General features: G+C 44.1%; 1 protein-coding gene across 3 annotated transcripts in view; it reads right to left on the bottom strand.

Moving 5' to 3' along the window:
• mpp7a (MAGUK p55 scaffold protein 7a) overlaps nt 1–14,750 on the bottom strand; it is a 239,527-nt gene extending 224,777 nt beyond the window's left edge. For all 3 annotated transcript variants that reach the window (XM_063206904.1, XM_063206902.1, XM_063206903.1), the window contains exon 1: nt 14,561–14,750. The gene's annotated coding sequence lies outside the window, so the exon portion shown is untranslated. The remainder of the gene's footprint in view (nt 1–14,560) is intronic.
• Nucleotides 14,751–14,953: the final 203 nt, after the last annotated feature.

The raw sequence follows: 14,953 nt of genomic DNA on the forward strand, positions 1-14,953 counted from the left end.
CATCATTATAGCCTGTTAAATGATAAAGTTGGGTGGCACCACATTTCTCCCATAAGTTACATGCATTATTTTTATTTTTTATTATAGGCCCTACACTGGCAAACTCCCATTTTATATTTCATCTCTTTAAGTTTGGCACTACCAACCCATACCAAACCCGCAGCACAATTTTTTTACTGAGGACCCTTATGCCCCGCACTGAACTGGGTAAAACAGCTTTTAGTGTTTGTGGACCTTCAGTTTGGAATAACTTACAGACAAAGGGATGGGTCCTTCAAGCCTTTGAGCCAATTAGAACATTTTAAAAGTTACACTGGGAAGTTTTTTATCACATACTTGCACTTGTTTTTAACAACGTCAATAAGTTTTAATTCATAGTTTTGTCTTAATCTTACCTCTTATATGATTTATGGTGTATTGTGTATGTTCGATGTTTATATATAATTTAAATATGTGCAATTGTTTGTTTTACTCGACATCATTGTAAATGAGGGCTGGGCCCTCAATGATTCTTCGAGTTTAAATAAATGAAATGATGTGAATGACCTTGTGCCGCGCTAGAAATGTGTCAACAACAGGCCTCATATCTCACTGCTTCTTACACCCTCTTGCTTTCTGACACTCCTCCATCTTCCTTTCTCTAGGTCACTCTGCAATGCTTCCCTTTCTCTTCCTTCTTCTTTTGCTTTAACTCTCTCTCCATCCCTCTGTCACACCCACACACATTGCACCTCTTTATTTGGATTGACAGATAAATGTTTATTATAGCACGATCTAAACACTGTCCAAAGAACTCTTTTACACAGTAAAAAGATCTATTCACTGGGTGTACAAAGGACGAAAGGTGGCATCTCAAAGCAAACACACACACGCACACACACATGCACACACACACACACACACTTTTCCCTCTCTTGATACAACGTAGCCTCTCTTGGTAATGTACCAATGTTGTCGTTCTAAGGTACGCAGGGGAAAGAAACCCAATACTCTGCTTTTGCTCTGCTCTCTGACCTCTACAAGCCGGCGGACACTTGAGAGTGATTGCCCTCCATGTCGGCACTTACTACATTTTCCTTTCGATTTAGATCCCCGACGGCCGTTAAGCATTTACTTTCTTTCAACCGCACACGGGTCCTACGTGTGAAAGAACTGGTCTGGAATCAGTAGAGTGAACTTTCAAAGTTCTTCCTCTCTCTCCATCTCTGTCTCTACCCCTCCCTTTCATTCTCTCTTCTTTCACTGTTGGTGCCACTTACATTCGTGTAGTCCTCTCTCTCTTTCTCTCTCTCTCTCTCTTTCCATTCATTAGGGCCACATGAAGAGGAGGAGTTATCCGTGCTAAGCCCGCCTGACTCTGATCTCTGATTAGTGGAACTGTGTCACACCTACATCAGGCTAATGAGAGCTGACCTGATGGCCATTCAGACGCACGGAGATGGGAAGGTCACACCCCACACAGGCTGCTCTGCGTGCCTGTCAACATGCAAGCATGCACGCTTGAGTGTGTGTGTGTGTGTGTGTGTGGTGTGTGTGTGTGTGTGTGTGTGTGTGTGTGTGTGTGTGTGTGGTGTTCCAAGTGTTGATCTGAGAATGTGTCTGCTAATAAGCACCAATATCACAGACAGGAAGTGTGTGTACTTGCGAACGTGTGTGTGTGTGTGTGTGTGTGTGTGTGTGTGTGTGTGTGTGTGTGTGTGTGTGTGTGTGTGTGTGTGTGTGTGTGTGTGTGTGTGTGTGTGTGTGTGTGTGTGTGTGTGTGTGTGTGCAGCCATGTGAATGACAGGTGTCAGTCTGGACACGCGACGTGTGTGAAAATGTGCATGTGTGTGTTTGCATGTGTGACTGTTTGAGTCATCCAGGAATTTCAGCCTAAGCCTGAACAGGGTGGATAAACAAAGATCTGTTAAGTCATCCGCGTTGTCTAAAACTAACAAGACATTACTGCATATTATTGCCACTTATACCATCTTAGATATTTGCTGCAGAGAGAAAGCGAGATAGGGAGACAAAGAGACGGAGAGAGAGAGAGAGAGAGAGAGAGAGAGAGACAGAGACAGAGACAGAGACAGAGACAGAGACAGAGAGAGCAAGGGAGGAGAGAAAAAAATTAAAGAGCAAGTGACCGAGTGAGGGAGGGACACACAGAGAGAGTGTCAGACATGCTGACAGAGAGACCCTCTTGTTGGCTGGAGGTCAGACAATGCATTTGTATGGGGTAGTCTGATTTGTCTGAAAGACAATACATAGCATGGGCTAGTTTGTGGATGGCAGACAATACATTTGTGTGGGCTACTTTGTGTCTGTCTGCTTATGTAACCAAAAGCAACATCACATTCTCCTCCCTGTTAATCAGGTTAGCTCAACAATGTCAGGAGGAGGAATAACAGAGAGAGTCAGAGCGAGGGATAGAGAGCGAGGGACAGAGAGACATAGAGCGAGGGACAGAGAGAGAGAGAGAGAGAGAGAGAGAGAGAGAGAGAGAGAGAGAGAGCGAGGGATAGAGAGCGAGGGATAGAGAGAGAGAGAGAGAGAGAGAGAGAGAGAGAGAAATAATGAGAGAAAGAGAGAGGAAGAGAGAGACAGGGTGCCAGAGAAAAAGAGGCCAAGGAGACCAGAGCCTTGTGACTGGCGGGTCCGAACACTAGTCATCTGTGGACGGCACGTTCTGTCCCACAGAAACTTTATTCTCAAGGTCATCAACTTCACTCACTGCCTCTAGAGGCCACAGGGGACGCGAGCGCACACACACGCACACACACGCACACACACGCACACACACGCACACACACACACACACACACACACACACACACACACACACACACACACACAAAAACAATCATACTATAAAAACAATCAAACTGTCCTAAAATATCGCTGCAGAAGCAAAACAATCAACCATGCCACAAATATATCCATTATTGTTTAGCATGTGTGCGTGTGCACTGTTTAGCGTGTGTGTGTGTACGGAGTGACTGACCAAGCGAGAGACAGAGAGGGAGAGTGAGAAACCTCCCAGGGATGCTCTTGTTTCTTAGTCGTGCTCCTCTGTCTCTCCATCACTCTCTGCTCAGCTGAAGTTCAGGTCCCAGGAGGTCTATTAGAAGCCTGGGACTTGGAGGCCTGAACCTGAGGCCAAATTCATTTTCATACTGGAACACTAGAGCAGGAGTTCCCAAACTTAACCATGCCAAGGCCCCCCCATACACCGGTAGATTCCAGCCGAGGCCCCCTTTACATGGGTCGTGCCGTACATTTTCCCGTGCTCCCCCCACAACCACAGTCCTAGGCCTGTAAGTCAGTGCCCCACTAGGATATATAAAAATAACTAATGGGAATTTTGTGTTCCTCAATTTTGGTTTATTTTGGTGTACATTAGTAATTCAAATTTCTTCAATAACACATTTTAATATTCCCTAACAACTTTCCGCGCCCCCCCTAACATCCCCTCGTGGCCCCCACTTTGAAAACCACTGCACTAGAGCACATGGAGAAGTGTGGTGGCACAGGGAGCCCAGTCAAGCAGGCAGAGCTGGCCAGAGGCTGTGCCCTCCTAGTGACGCAACACCTTCAGCATTGCTTCTAGTCAGGCCAAGAGCAATACAAATATCGTTTCTGAGCTCCCAAAAAATTGGGAACTCCTCCCACTTTGTCAGGAAGCAAACAACCATTAGCAAACCAAGGGAGGCGGGTCAACCATGCAGTTTGGGAAATGTTAATTGTTATGCTCTTGGTCAGAAAAGGTCTCGAAGAGATTTGAAAGTCGATGATAATCAGGCTAACTCAGAGCCACAGTGTGTATGTGTGTGTCTGCGAGCGAGCGAGAGAGACAGACAGACAGACAGAGAGAGCGAGAGAGAGAGCGAGAGAGAGAGATGCACAGTGTGTACAGTAGAGAGTAAGTGAATGGCAGGCCACTCTATACAGTCGCCTGTGTGTATGTGTGTGTGTGTGTGTGTGTGTGTGTGTGTGTGTGTGTGTGTGTGTGTGTGTGTGTGTGTGTGTGTGTGTGTGTGTGTGTGTGTGTGTGCATGCATGGCAGGACAGAGAGGACCGAAACTGTAGAGCAGAGCGCGGTGCACCAACTCCGGGAGGGCCCGTTCCCTCTCCTCACTTCTGGGACACTCATTGCTGAGCCAACCTCCTTTTGCACAGAATCGCCTAGAGGTCACTCTCTCACACTGTGCTGGGTCAGAGCAGAAATACATGTACTCGGTTCTGGGTCTTTCTCTGTCTCTTTCCTTGTCTTTCCTTGTTGAGCAGCAAGGTTGAATGTTTTGTGATGAACTGTAATTGTCCACTTCGCCCATCTACGTAAATCTTTTCAACACCCCCATTTATAATGTGTTATAACATTAGTGTAACAAGTTAAAGGGCTAATCTGGTGTGAAATGGCTTACGTGGTGTTAAAACGTGATGATGAGCCCTAACTTTTGCCTCATACCTCGCCTCCAAAAGGTCCCCTGCATTCCGAAGTCAGAGCGCTAGTCAAAAATTCCAGAGCAAGGTGAAATTTAGTTTCTGCTGTGATAGACCGGCACCTGTCGACGAGACGAGGCAAAACATATGCACCTGTGGGTGATATTGAGTGACACCGAGAAAGTTGTGCCAGGTCTGGAAAGTAAAAACGCTAATTTTATACAAGCAGCTTTGAATCAGCTTTGAACCTTCGCAGTGAAAACTAAAGACAGGTTGGCCAGTGTGTCCACCACTTGATCCAGTCCTCTGTGTTAGAAGAAAACATGGCATGGAGTTCTTATTTCTTATACCCTAGATTGACATGTCTGATGAAAGTCAGAAACAAGAAGTGAAGCCAGTGCAAGGCCAGCAATATGATGAAAGTTGCCTCAAGCAGCAGGAGGGCGAGACCAGTATTCTGCTGACGCTAATGGCGGAAAAAGTTGGAGCGAGTTGAAGCCGACGTCCTGCCGTTCCAGAAAACATTCCCGGAGCCCTCCCACAGCATTCCCACAACATTCCCGTGCCAGGGCACCTCCCGCCCCGCGGCAATGACCTGTGGTTTTAGGAACAAAAACGCAGGAATGCTAGCTATGCGGGACGGTGGGCGAAACGGAGACAAGGCCGCCTGGCTGGACTGGGGACGGAGCACAGACACCTGTTGCTGAAGGAAAATCACTGATATGTTTCACGCGCGCGCGCGCAGGCAGGCACGCACAGGCACGCAGGCACGCAGGCACGCAGGCACGCACCCACGCACGCACACGCACACGCACACGCACACGCACACGCACACGCACACGCACACGCACACGCACACGCACACGCACACGCACACGCACACGCACACACACACACACACACACACACACACACACACACACACACACACACACACGAGGGTGATTCTCACGAAGCTAAAAAAAACAATGGCAATGACTTTTTAATGGTTAAATATGACAGGGATTCTTTTGATAATATACATGACTGTAGAGCAAGACGTGTACTTTCTGGCACACTAGTTCATTTTAAAAAATATTATTTTTATTTTCCACTTTTTATGCATTTTATAGGCAAATTCTCATTACCGAAATGTGTCCCGACCAAAATTTCTGGTCTTTGAATTAGGGTAAAACATAATAATAAAAAAAAAAAATACATAAATGACACTACAAGAGCGTTAGTCCATGTCCGAAGTTTCATTAAGTGTTCCTTGTTGGCAATTTAAATAATGAACACTAATGAATATTTCAAGAAAAGATCGTGTCCCCAAGTTTTTCTTCTCATTACCGCAATATATTTCAGAACTACAATTAAAAGCCATCAGAATTTCATTATGAGCTGAAACTACCTCCAATTCATCTGTACTAACAGGAGATTCAAGATGGCTACATGATTAGTCAGCCTTATTGTTTGTGCCTGTAAAATGTCACAATTTGTCTCAAAAATATGCAAATACGACAAAAGTGGTTCTCATTACCGAAATCAGTCAATATTTCGAAATGAAAAAGATTTTTTCATTTTAAACTTGCTTGGTAATAGGGTATTCCTTTTCAGAATTCAACAATGGTCATGAATTAGCTATATCATAATTACTCAAGTTACAGTTAGCATTATTGTGCTGAGCCATCTCATTACCGCAATACACATTCTCATTACCGCAATGTTTTAAGTACCTTTCGGTAATGAGGATTGTCAATTTCGGTAATGAGACTCTATGGTGATTTACATTAAGAATATATTTTCATGACATATATGTATTTCGCTTTTTATTTATGTACATTTTTAAACATGCAACTGCAACCTTAAATACAAATTATATTTTTGCAGTCACTATGTCACTTAATTATAGTTAAAGCACTTGATGAAAGTGTTAAGTGAAATTGCATCCATTTCAGGTTGAAATATGCAATTGTATTGAATCGATATTCGATATACAATATTGTAAGTAAACAAAGCAAAAGTAAATACCTAACATATGCAATAGTTCCTTCATCTAATGGGGGTTGTAAAAGTGATCATCTCCCTATACATTACATAGGCTAAATTGAGTGGTCATATAGGTGTTGTTCATAGACCATTTTTCTGTTCTCATCCTTTCTGGCTAATGTTGTGGTAACATTTACATTTTGTCCCACCCTTGGAAGAACAATAATCGACTATGGGCCAGAAACCCTGTTGTGAGAGTTCATTGAGAGTAGCAAGTCACAACTTAATTGTTGCTCACATGCCAACCCATGAATCAATATTCTGGCTGTTTCCACCCTCGAAATGTGGTCTTTTGATGCAAAAAATGATCAAATTGCCTGGTGATGTCACCCAATGCAAAGGCAATTGCAAACAACGAAGCCAGCACTCGCAGTGAAGTTGTCAGATTGTGTAGATGGCAAAAAGGGAAAAAGTTGGGAGACAAAATCGACTCACTTCAAGTCTATGTGCTTTTCCAGAAATTGACAGGTTTTTTGCTTCCTGTGTTCGGTTGTCACTTTGCACTGATTTAGCTGAAAATGCCCATTCACAGCAATTTAAAATTCCAAGTCTATTGTGCCACCCTTTGACAAGTATCAAACATGCTAGAAAATGACAAGGAAGTTAAAGGGACAGTTTGATCAATTTCAACATGCAGTTGTATTGCTCACGCTAACCTTGACTTGTCAGTACCTGGTGATGCCACATTTTTCGGCTCAGCCCTTTCCGAGATATGAGCAATTCTAATGGGGGCAGCGTTTGTTTACATTTTTTAAAAATGAAACATAGGCCAACTCCAAATATTTTCCCAAAAGGTACTGCTGTTTGCTAGTTGTCTGCTGATGTTTTATAACCTTTTGGATGTTTTTGGGAATTAATACAAATGTTTTTCTTAAATGTAAACAAAGAGCTGCCCCCATTACAATGACCAGGATCTCGGAAACGGCTGAAGAAGAAGAAAAAAAAATCTCAGGCACTGACAAGTCCAGGGTAGTGTGAGCATTACAACTGCATGTTGAAATTGACCAAACTGTCCCTTTAAGGTAGTTCAAAGGAACAATACTGCAAGAGAAGAGCAGGATTTTGCAACGTTTTAATTTTGTTTTTCATGCACCCTATACTAATTATGGGCATGTCTGATATTGTCCTGAAAACCAACATTTTTTTCTTTTTCAAAAATGTGAGTGAAATGAACGCCCACTTGGGAAACTACAACTCCCATTGTCATTGTGATCCAGCACTCCACAGCACACACATGAACACTGCACAACAGAATGGCATTTATGCCTCACCCGCATTTATGCCTCATCCCCAATAGCGCCCGAACGGGAGCAGTACTATGCTCAGGGTACCTCAGTCATGGAGGAGGATGGGGGAGATCACTGGTTAATTACTCCCTCCACCAACCTGGCGGGTCGGGAATCGGGAGTCTGATGACCTAACCCATGACTGCCATTGATGTGCAATGTGCAACACAAGCAGTTAGTGGTGTTCAGTGATATTTCATAACACATAACGGTCATTGTGAATTCCGTCTTTGGTCCGGACAGCATTATGGTGATACTGTACCGAAAATGTACCGAACTGTGACCCTAAAACCAAGGTGTACCGAACCCGCATACCATACAAGCTACTCTAGTCATCTCTTGTTCCTTCCTAGTTGCCGGTGCGCGCCGAGTCAGAAAAAAAAGTCCAGTGCACGACCTCGCACTGCGACATGATTTTCCTTCTCATGACAGATTTAGATTTCTGGTCCACTATAGATTTTTGGCTGGAGAGATCAGTGGTGAGTTGTGATGTCAGGGTGGGGATGAGGAGTGGGATGTATGCGCTTCATTGGGATCATCAGGTGGCTACCCTCCGGTGTTTTGATGATGGACTAACTTTAACTTCAGAGTGCACCCCTTGGCCTTCACCCCTTATACTATGATGTTACTTTGGTGCCCAGGAGGGGCCTCGCCTCTTCACCTACTGCAGGGGTGGGGAACCTTTTTCATTCGAGGGGCCTCTTCAAATTCATCTGAGGGCCGTAAAAGTTCTCAGAGAGCCGTATTAAGAACACAAACCAGGATTTCCCCCGGCACTTTAGGCCTATATTGAAGGCAGCCACATTTAAAACAGACCCCACCTTCTCTAGTCCCCCTGAATATAACTTAATTGTATTGCAAATGTATTTTGTAAGATGCCTTTACAAAATATGTCATATTTCATGTGAAGCTGCATAACATTGAATTTATATCGGGGGCCTGATTAAACGGCCTCAAATGGCCCTCGAGACAGGTTCCCCACCCCTGACCTATGGTCTTTTATGGCCTTTGGCTGGGTTAAGTCTTGAATCCCAATATCCTTCAGTAGCTTAATGAATGGTTTTATATAGAATATATTTATCATCTTATTAGGTGTCATTTGATTAGTTCTGCCCTGGAGACTCTGTCGTTGTGCTAATAATAATAACAAATCACATCATTTACTAATATTTGGCTTTAGTTCAATTTATTCCTCCTTATTCTCATTACCGAAAACTCATTCTCATTACCGAAATGTATCCCTCATTACCGAAATGAGCACTTAATTGTAAAAAAAAAGTACTAAAGGAAAACTGTATTCATATATATTTTTTATGAACACAGTACCTTTCATGTTTCTTTCACTTCAGTATATTTTTGGACCGAAATTGTAGGTTTTCACTGATTTATTCTAAAATTAAAGAGGAAAACAAATGATCATATTGCGGTAATGAGGTAAAATGGTAAAATTCTTAGACTACAATAATGAGAAAAAAATCTTTTTTGAGTGTTTTATGTAGCCCCTAGTACAACTATCAATATTCAATGAACTAAACTGCAAGAACAATTAAGTTTCCTAATACATTTCATGAAAGAAAAAAATTGCGGTAATGAGCATTTTAGCAGACATGGACTTTAAAACGTTAAAAAATGTGTTTTAAATAGTTGTCAGGTAAGTTGATATTATTGTGCTTAGTAACTGTACACTTTAATGTAACTGATTCAAAAAGAAATTCAATCAAAAAAGCATTTTGAAAAAATGGTTGTCAAAACACCTTTGTTGCGCGTTTCGTGAGAATCACCCTTTAACACTTACACACATAAACACAATAAACACAGTGGACATTCCATATAAAACACACATAGAAGACATGGGGCAGAATCCAATCCCATCCAGACCACCCACATACAATTATGAGATTATTTGCAGGGTTCACACAGACAACCAGACACCATGACATTAGGATAATAATGGCTGACCAAACAAACATGATTATGGCTCCAGGTGCAGTCTTAACCAACCATGAGATACTTCAAGGCCACATCTAGTCCCTCTCTGCCCGTCTGTCTGTCTGTCTGGGCCCGCCGACCCTCAAACTCACACACTGGGTCTTTCTCAATAACATAAACACACGTGCGCACACACACACATATGCTTGCAGACACACACACACACGTGTGTGTGCGAGCATGTGTGGTGCGTACGAGCATGTGTGCGTGTGTGCGAGCATGTGTGTGTGTGTGCGAGCAATGGAGCAGGAGTGTGTGTGTGCACGCATAAGTGTTTATGTTATTGAGAAAGACCCAGTGTGTGAGTGTGAGGGAAGGCGGGCCTAGACACGCGCACGCGCACGCACACGCACACGCACACACTACTCTGTAGGAAGAAACAGTCGCGTGGAGAATGCCTGGCCCCCTGAGATGCCCCGGGCTATTAATACACTCATGCTGGGCGAGCAAAACCTCAGAGCTCTCAACCATTATTGAGGGTAAGGCAACTGAGACAGTGTGTGTGTGTGTGTGTGTGTGTGTGTGTGTGTGTGTGTGTGTGTGTGTGTGTGTGTGTGTGTGTGTGTTTTAGAACACAGCTGTGTTCTATTCATTTTCATGCTTAAGTGTGGGTGTGTGTATGTGCTTTCATTGTATATCAAGTTAATGTCTATTAAACAATTCAAGAGTTAAGGAGCCTTGAGTGCCTCACCATGTGTGTGTGTGTGTGTGTGTGTGTGTGTGTGTTTGTGTGCACATGGGTGCATGAGCCTGTGCATGTGCGTGTGTGTTTGTGCGTATGTGTGTGTGTGTTTATTTTATGAGTGAATGAATGTCTTGTCTTCATTAAACAATTCATGTGTTGGGATCTGTGAGTGTCTGCCTCGCATAAACTGGAGTGGAGTTAAGACTGAAGACAGGCTGAAGACTGTTGCTGAAGACAGGACGACGTAGCACCATTGTGGCTAGTGAGAGAACGCCAACCCACCTGGGAAACTTGCATTGACACAGCACTCCACAGCACACCGTGCTCACTACACACAATGAAATTGCATTTATGCCTCATCTGTGTAAGGGGGCACCCCCGAACGGTGGGGGGAGGGGTACCTCAGCCATGGAGGAGGATGGGGGAAAGAACTGGTTAATTACTCCCCCCTACCAACCAGGCAGGTCAGGAGTCAAACCGGCAACCCTTGGGATACAATTCTGACGCCTTAACCGCTTACCCATGATTGCTCAGCGGATCTAGGGATTGCTGAAGGTAGGATGGCATAGCACCATAGAGTTCATAAGTCACTCCGAAGTGTAGCTTTTCTTGTTAGCATTTAAGGCCATAATGGTTCCCAAGCTCTGAATTTCTATGTGAGAATGAATTTTGTTTCGCGGACCTGTCTCAAATGAGGCGTGAGAGAATACAAGCAGTAGTAGTGAACCCTTGCATTCCATGGAGGATGTTAAAAAATAGTCTGTACGGAGGACAGGTTAGGTCATTTGGTGTCAAATGCCAACATAAACACGATGTTGCTATGAACATGCTAAAGAAAGAAAACTGGCCGACTACACGGGCAAGATTTGTATGGAATCTCACTGACCGTACCCATGGTAACCGCCACACACCATACTCAAGTTCGAGATGTTGGAAATATTTCTCTACAAGCCCTGATACATGTTGTTTTTCACTCCTGACAACACTCTTTTAATCCAACTTACAGAATGCCATAGTTGCAGTAAGTCTGATTGTGAAGTTTGCTCAACTGTTTAGTCTCTGTGGCAGGACTAACGAGGACAACTCGTTTTAGCTCACGCAAGATTTATCAACGTAGTTCTCAAATTTCCCAGCAGGGGATAGCAACATTAGTTTATTATCGTTATGTTTTGTCTAATAAACACATCCATGTGGTTGTGCTGGATCTTTTGTTAATTTGGGAGGAAGGCGGGAACATGCGAATGTCGGTAACATCCGTCTTATATTTTTGTCCAACGTAATTTACAATGTTATTCAACATTGGGATTTTTCATTACAAACGGGATGCTGTTCAAATGCTAACCCGCTACATACAAAGTGATGGATGAAGTCACATGACACCTCACAGAAACTTGAGTGTGTGTGCACATGCAATTGAGGGAGAGAGATTCAACTGTGTGTGTGTGTGTGTGTGTGTGTGTGTGTGTGTGTGTGTGTGTGTGTGTGTGTGTGTGTGTGTGTGTGTGTGTGTGTGTGTGTGTGCACGCGTACACATTCATGTTTATGTGTGTGTGTGTGTGTGTGTGCGTGTGTACACATTCATGTTTGTGTGTGTGTGTGTGTGTGTGTGTGTGTGTGTGTGTTTATGTGTTTTCATGTATGTTTGTGGGTGTGTGTACATGCATGTGCCGTGTATAGTGTATAACTCTTTGTGTGTGTGTGTGTGTGTGTGTGTGTGTGTGTGTGTGTGTGTGTGTGTGTGTGTGTGTGTGTGTGTGTGTGTGTGTGTCTTACTCTGAGCGTATGCATGCATGTGTGTGAGTGTTTGTGTGTGTTTACGTGTGCAAGTGTAAAACAAGTAGCAGTGGACAAGGACCCTTAAGCCTACTTGACCCTCCAGTGGCTGTCTCACTTCTCCCCTCGGCATTAGCAGGCCCTGTCTAATCTCCTCTGGAATCTTTTTAGACCGGAGGAGCACAGCACCAACCGCACAACGCAGCACAGCACAGCACGGAGCAGAGCAGAGAGCAGAGTAGCCTGCACGAATCCACGAAGATCAGTCAAGGACATGATGAAGAGAAAGAGAGAGAAGAGAAGAGGAAAGGAAAGGAAAGGAAAGGAAAGGAAAGGAAAGGAAAGGAAAGGAAAGGAAAGAAGAGAAGAGAAGAGAAAGAAGGTGGATCGGAAAGGAAATGATAGCAGAAGAGAGGAGAGGGTTACAGGCACAGGTATTTGGGAGTCTGGAGTCCTGATCTGTGGTTTCTCTGTAGTGGATGCAAGTGGTGCCTGAGATTCGCAAGAGTGTGGTGGTGACCATGACTCGCACCTGAAAAGGTCAAATCTGGATCATCCCACGAAAGCACACAGAAGCCAGACACACATAGCAGAGAGCTAAACACACTGCTGACACTTCGGGGAACGAGAGAAGTAGAGAGGAAGAGAGAGAGGTAGAGAGAGAGAGGGGGGGTGTAGAGGAGGGAACTGGAAGACATTGGACTACATCTAAAGTCGCACAGAGATTAATTTTGCTGTTAAACGGTGGCTTCTATGACGACAAAATTCCGTAGACAGACAATTGCTGGGATAGATCGTCACTGCCTTCAGCCAGTGAGAGTTATAGGTCAATTTGCAGTTTGCATCATTACATGCTCCACAATGCTGTACATTACACACATTAGGGCAGCCGTGGCCTAGTGTGCATTGAGTCCTATGAGACCAGTTAGCCGCCAGCTGGTCTCATAGGACTCAATGTAAATTGCTAGCTTGGGGGTAAAATTTGCACTGCCATACTCAGAGAATGGCAGGAAGTACAGGAGAAAGGTAAAGCTCAATTATTTAACTCAAGGAGAGGTGTAAAAAAATAAGCTTATTTCCAAAAATGGGACAGTATCACTTTAAGGAGATGCAATTCAGATCAGAGGGCTGTAGGTTCGAAACCCTTCCACTCCTTACTGCACTCCCATGGATGGCTGAGGCGCCCTTGAGCAAGATACCTAACCCCACACTGCTCCAGGTACTGTAACCAATACCCAAATAACTGTAAGTCGATTTGGCTAAAAAGTGTAATGTAATGCAATGTAATATAATGTAATGTAACACAAAGTGGCCCCAAAGTGTCAGCACCGGTCCACCAGTGCAGTTGAGGCCCCAAGAGGCATGTGATGGGGGCCATCATAGATGGGACTTCTCTCGCCAGGCCCACATGGATGACATTAAAGCATCCAGTTCACAGTAATCAAAGACCAGACACTGCAATCTCCTTTTAAACACAAAGCCCAAGGTCAACCCAGGTCAAGGCCGCAAATTGCTGAATTGTCGAGTTTGTGTCCTCTCTAACATTGCCAACAATAGGCTATAGGCTTCAGGGACTCTAAATCCACCTGCAGCAGCCCAGATTATTTTAGTGTTTCCGTTTCACTAATTTAAAGACCAATAGCCATTCACTCATCTTGTGAATTCAGATATAGGCCTACAGTAGGCTATTTAAGCTGAGGTGCAGTTCCTGAACATACTTCCCACTGGATTGTAATTCAATTTGATTGGATTGGAATATAGGGTAGGCTAATTATTATGACTTCACACCCACTCATCCTGTCAATACAACCAGTAGAACGTTGTGCAACCTACAGGGCATGTTTGAAAAATGAAATAGAGTGTTGCATAAATCCATCGTTGAGAAATGTGCCAAGCGCATGTCATTTTACGATGCAGTGTTGTGTGTGTGTCAGCAAAAGTCACCGTGCAGCTTCTGCAACAAGCGCTGATGTCGAATAGACAAAGCTGAGACACTTCGAATCCCGTAGCGAACACGGACGTAGTGTGGCGGAAGAGAAGTAGTGAGACAATGTAGCAACACTTTCCAAGAAACACAATTGCGCCCTATCCAGAATCGCAGCAACACAAAGTAGGCTAAAGTGTGCAGTTGAATATCACAACATATCTTCAAAGTGTGCAAGAAGACCCCTCAAATATAATCACGCTAATAACACCATGCAGTTTCCCGAGGTAACAACATATCACGGACATGATGAATATTTTTGTGCGATCTAGCAATGCAGACAAAACAGACGTGGTCACCAAGTTTTAGGTGAAGCACCGCGCTTACTAGAATATGAAAACGCAACAGAGACATGGTTCAGCCCACATGAGTTCAACTGTCCGCTTTACTTACTTAGCACAGCTTGTTGGATCCTACTGTCACAGAGTTTCTTTCTTCCCACCTCCCACTTGTGCCCGTGACCATATAGGCAAGCAATTCAACAAGGTATAACTTTCCGTAATGGTTTAAAGACCGTCGCTTGTAAAATACAGGGTTGTTATTTATCGGTTCCTTCGCGACGCAGTTCTTCTCCAAGCGAGACGCCCAGTCCTGAACTCCGACTTTCAATGGAGCAACCTGGCGGAAGCAATCCGGTGCTTGATTGGCCCGTCTCCCAGCAAAGGGTGGTGCTCCTGCTGAATACTGCGACCTCAGTGGTTAGAGCAAATGATCAATCATTTTTTGCTATTTCACTGCTCGCGGTTGGACATCAATATTTCATATCTTATTTGGACACAATTGAGT

Source organism: Engraulis encrasicolus, chromosome 9, assembly GCF_034702125.1.
Source record: "Engraulis encrasicolus isolate BLACKSEA-1 chromosome 9, IST_EnEncr_1.0, whole genome shotgun sequence".
NCBI classification, from domain to species: domain Eukaryota; kingdom Metazoa; phylum Chordata; class Actinopteri; order Clupeiformes; family Engraulidae; genus Engraulis; species Engraulis encrasicolus.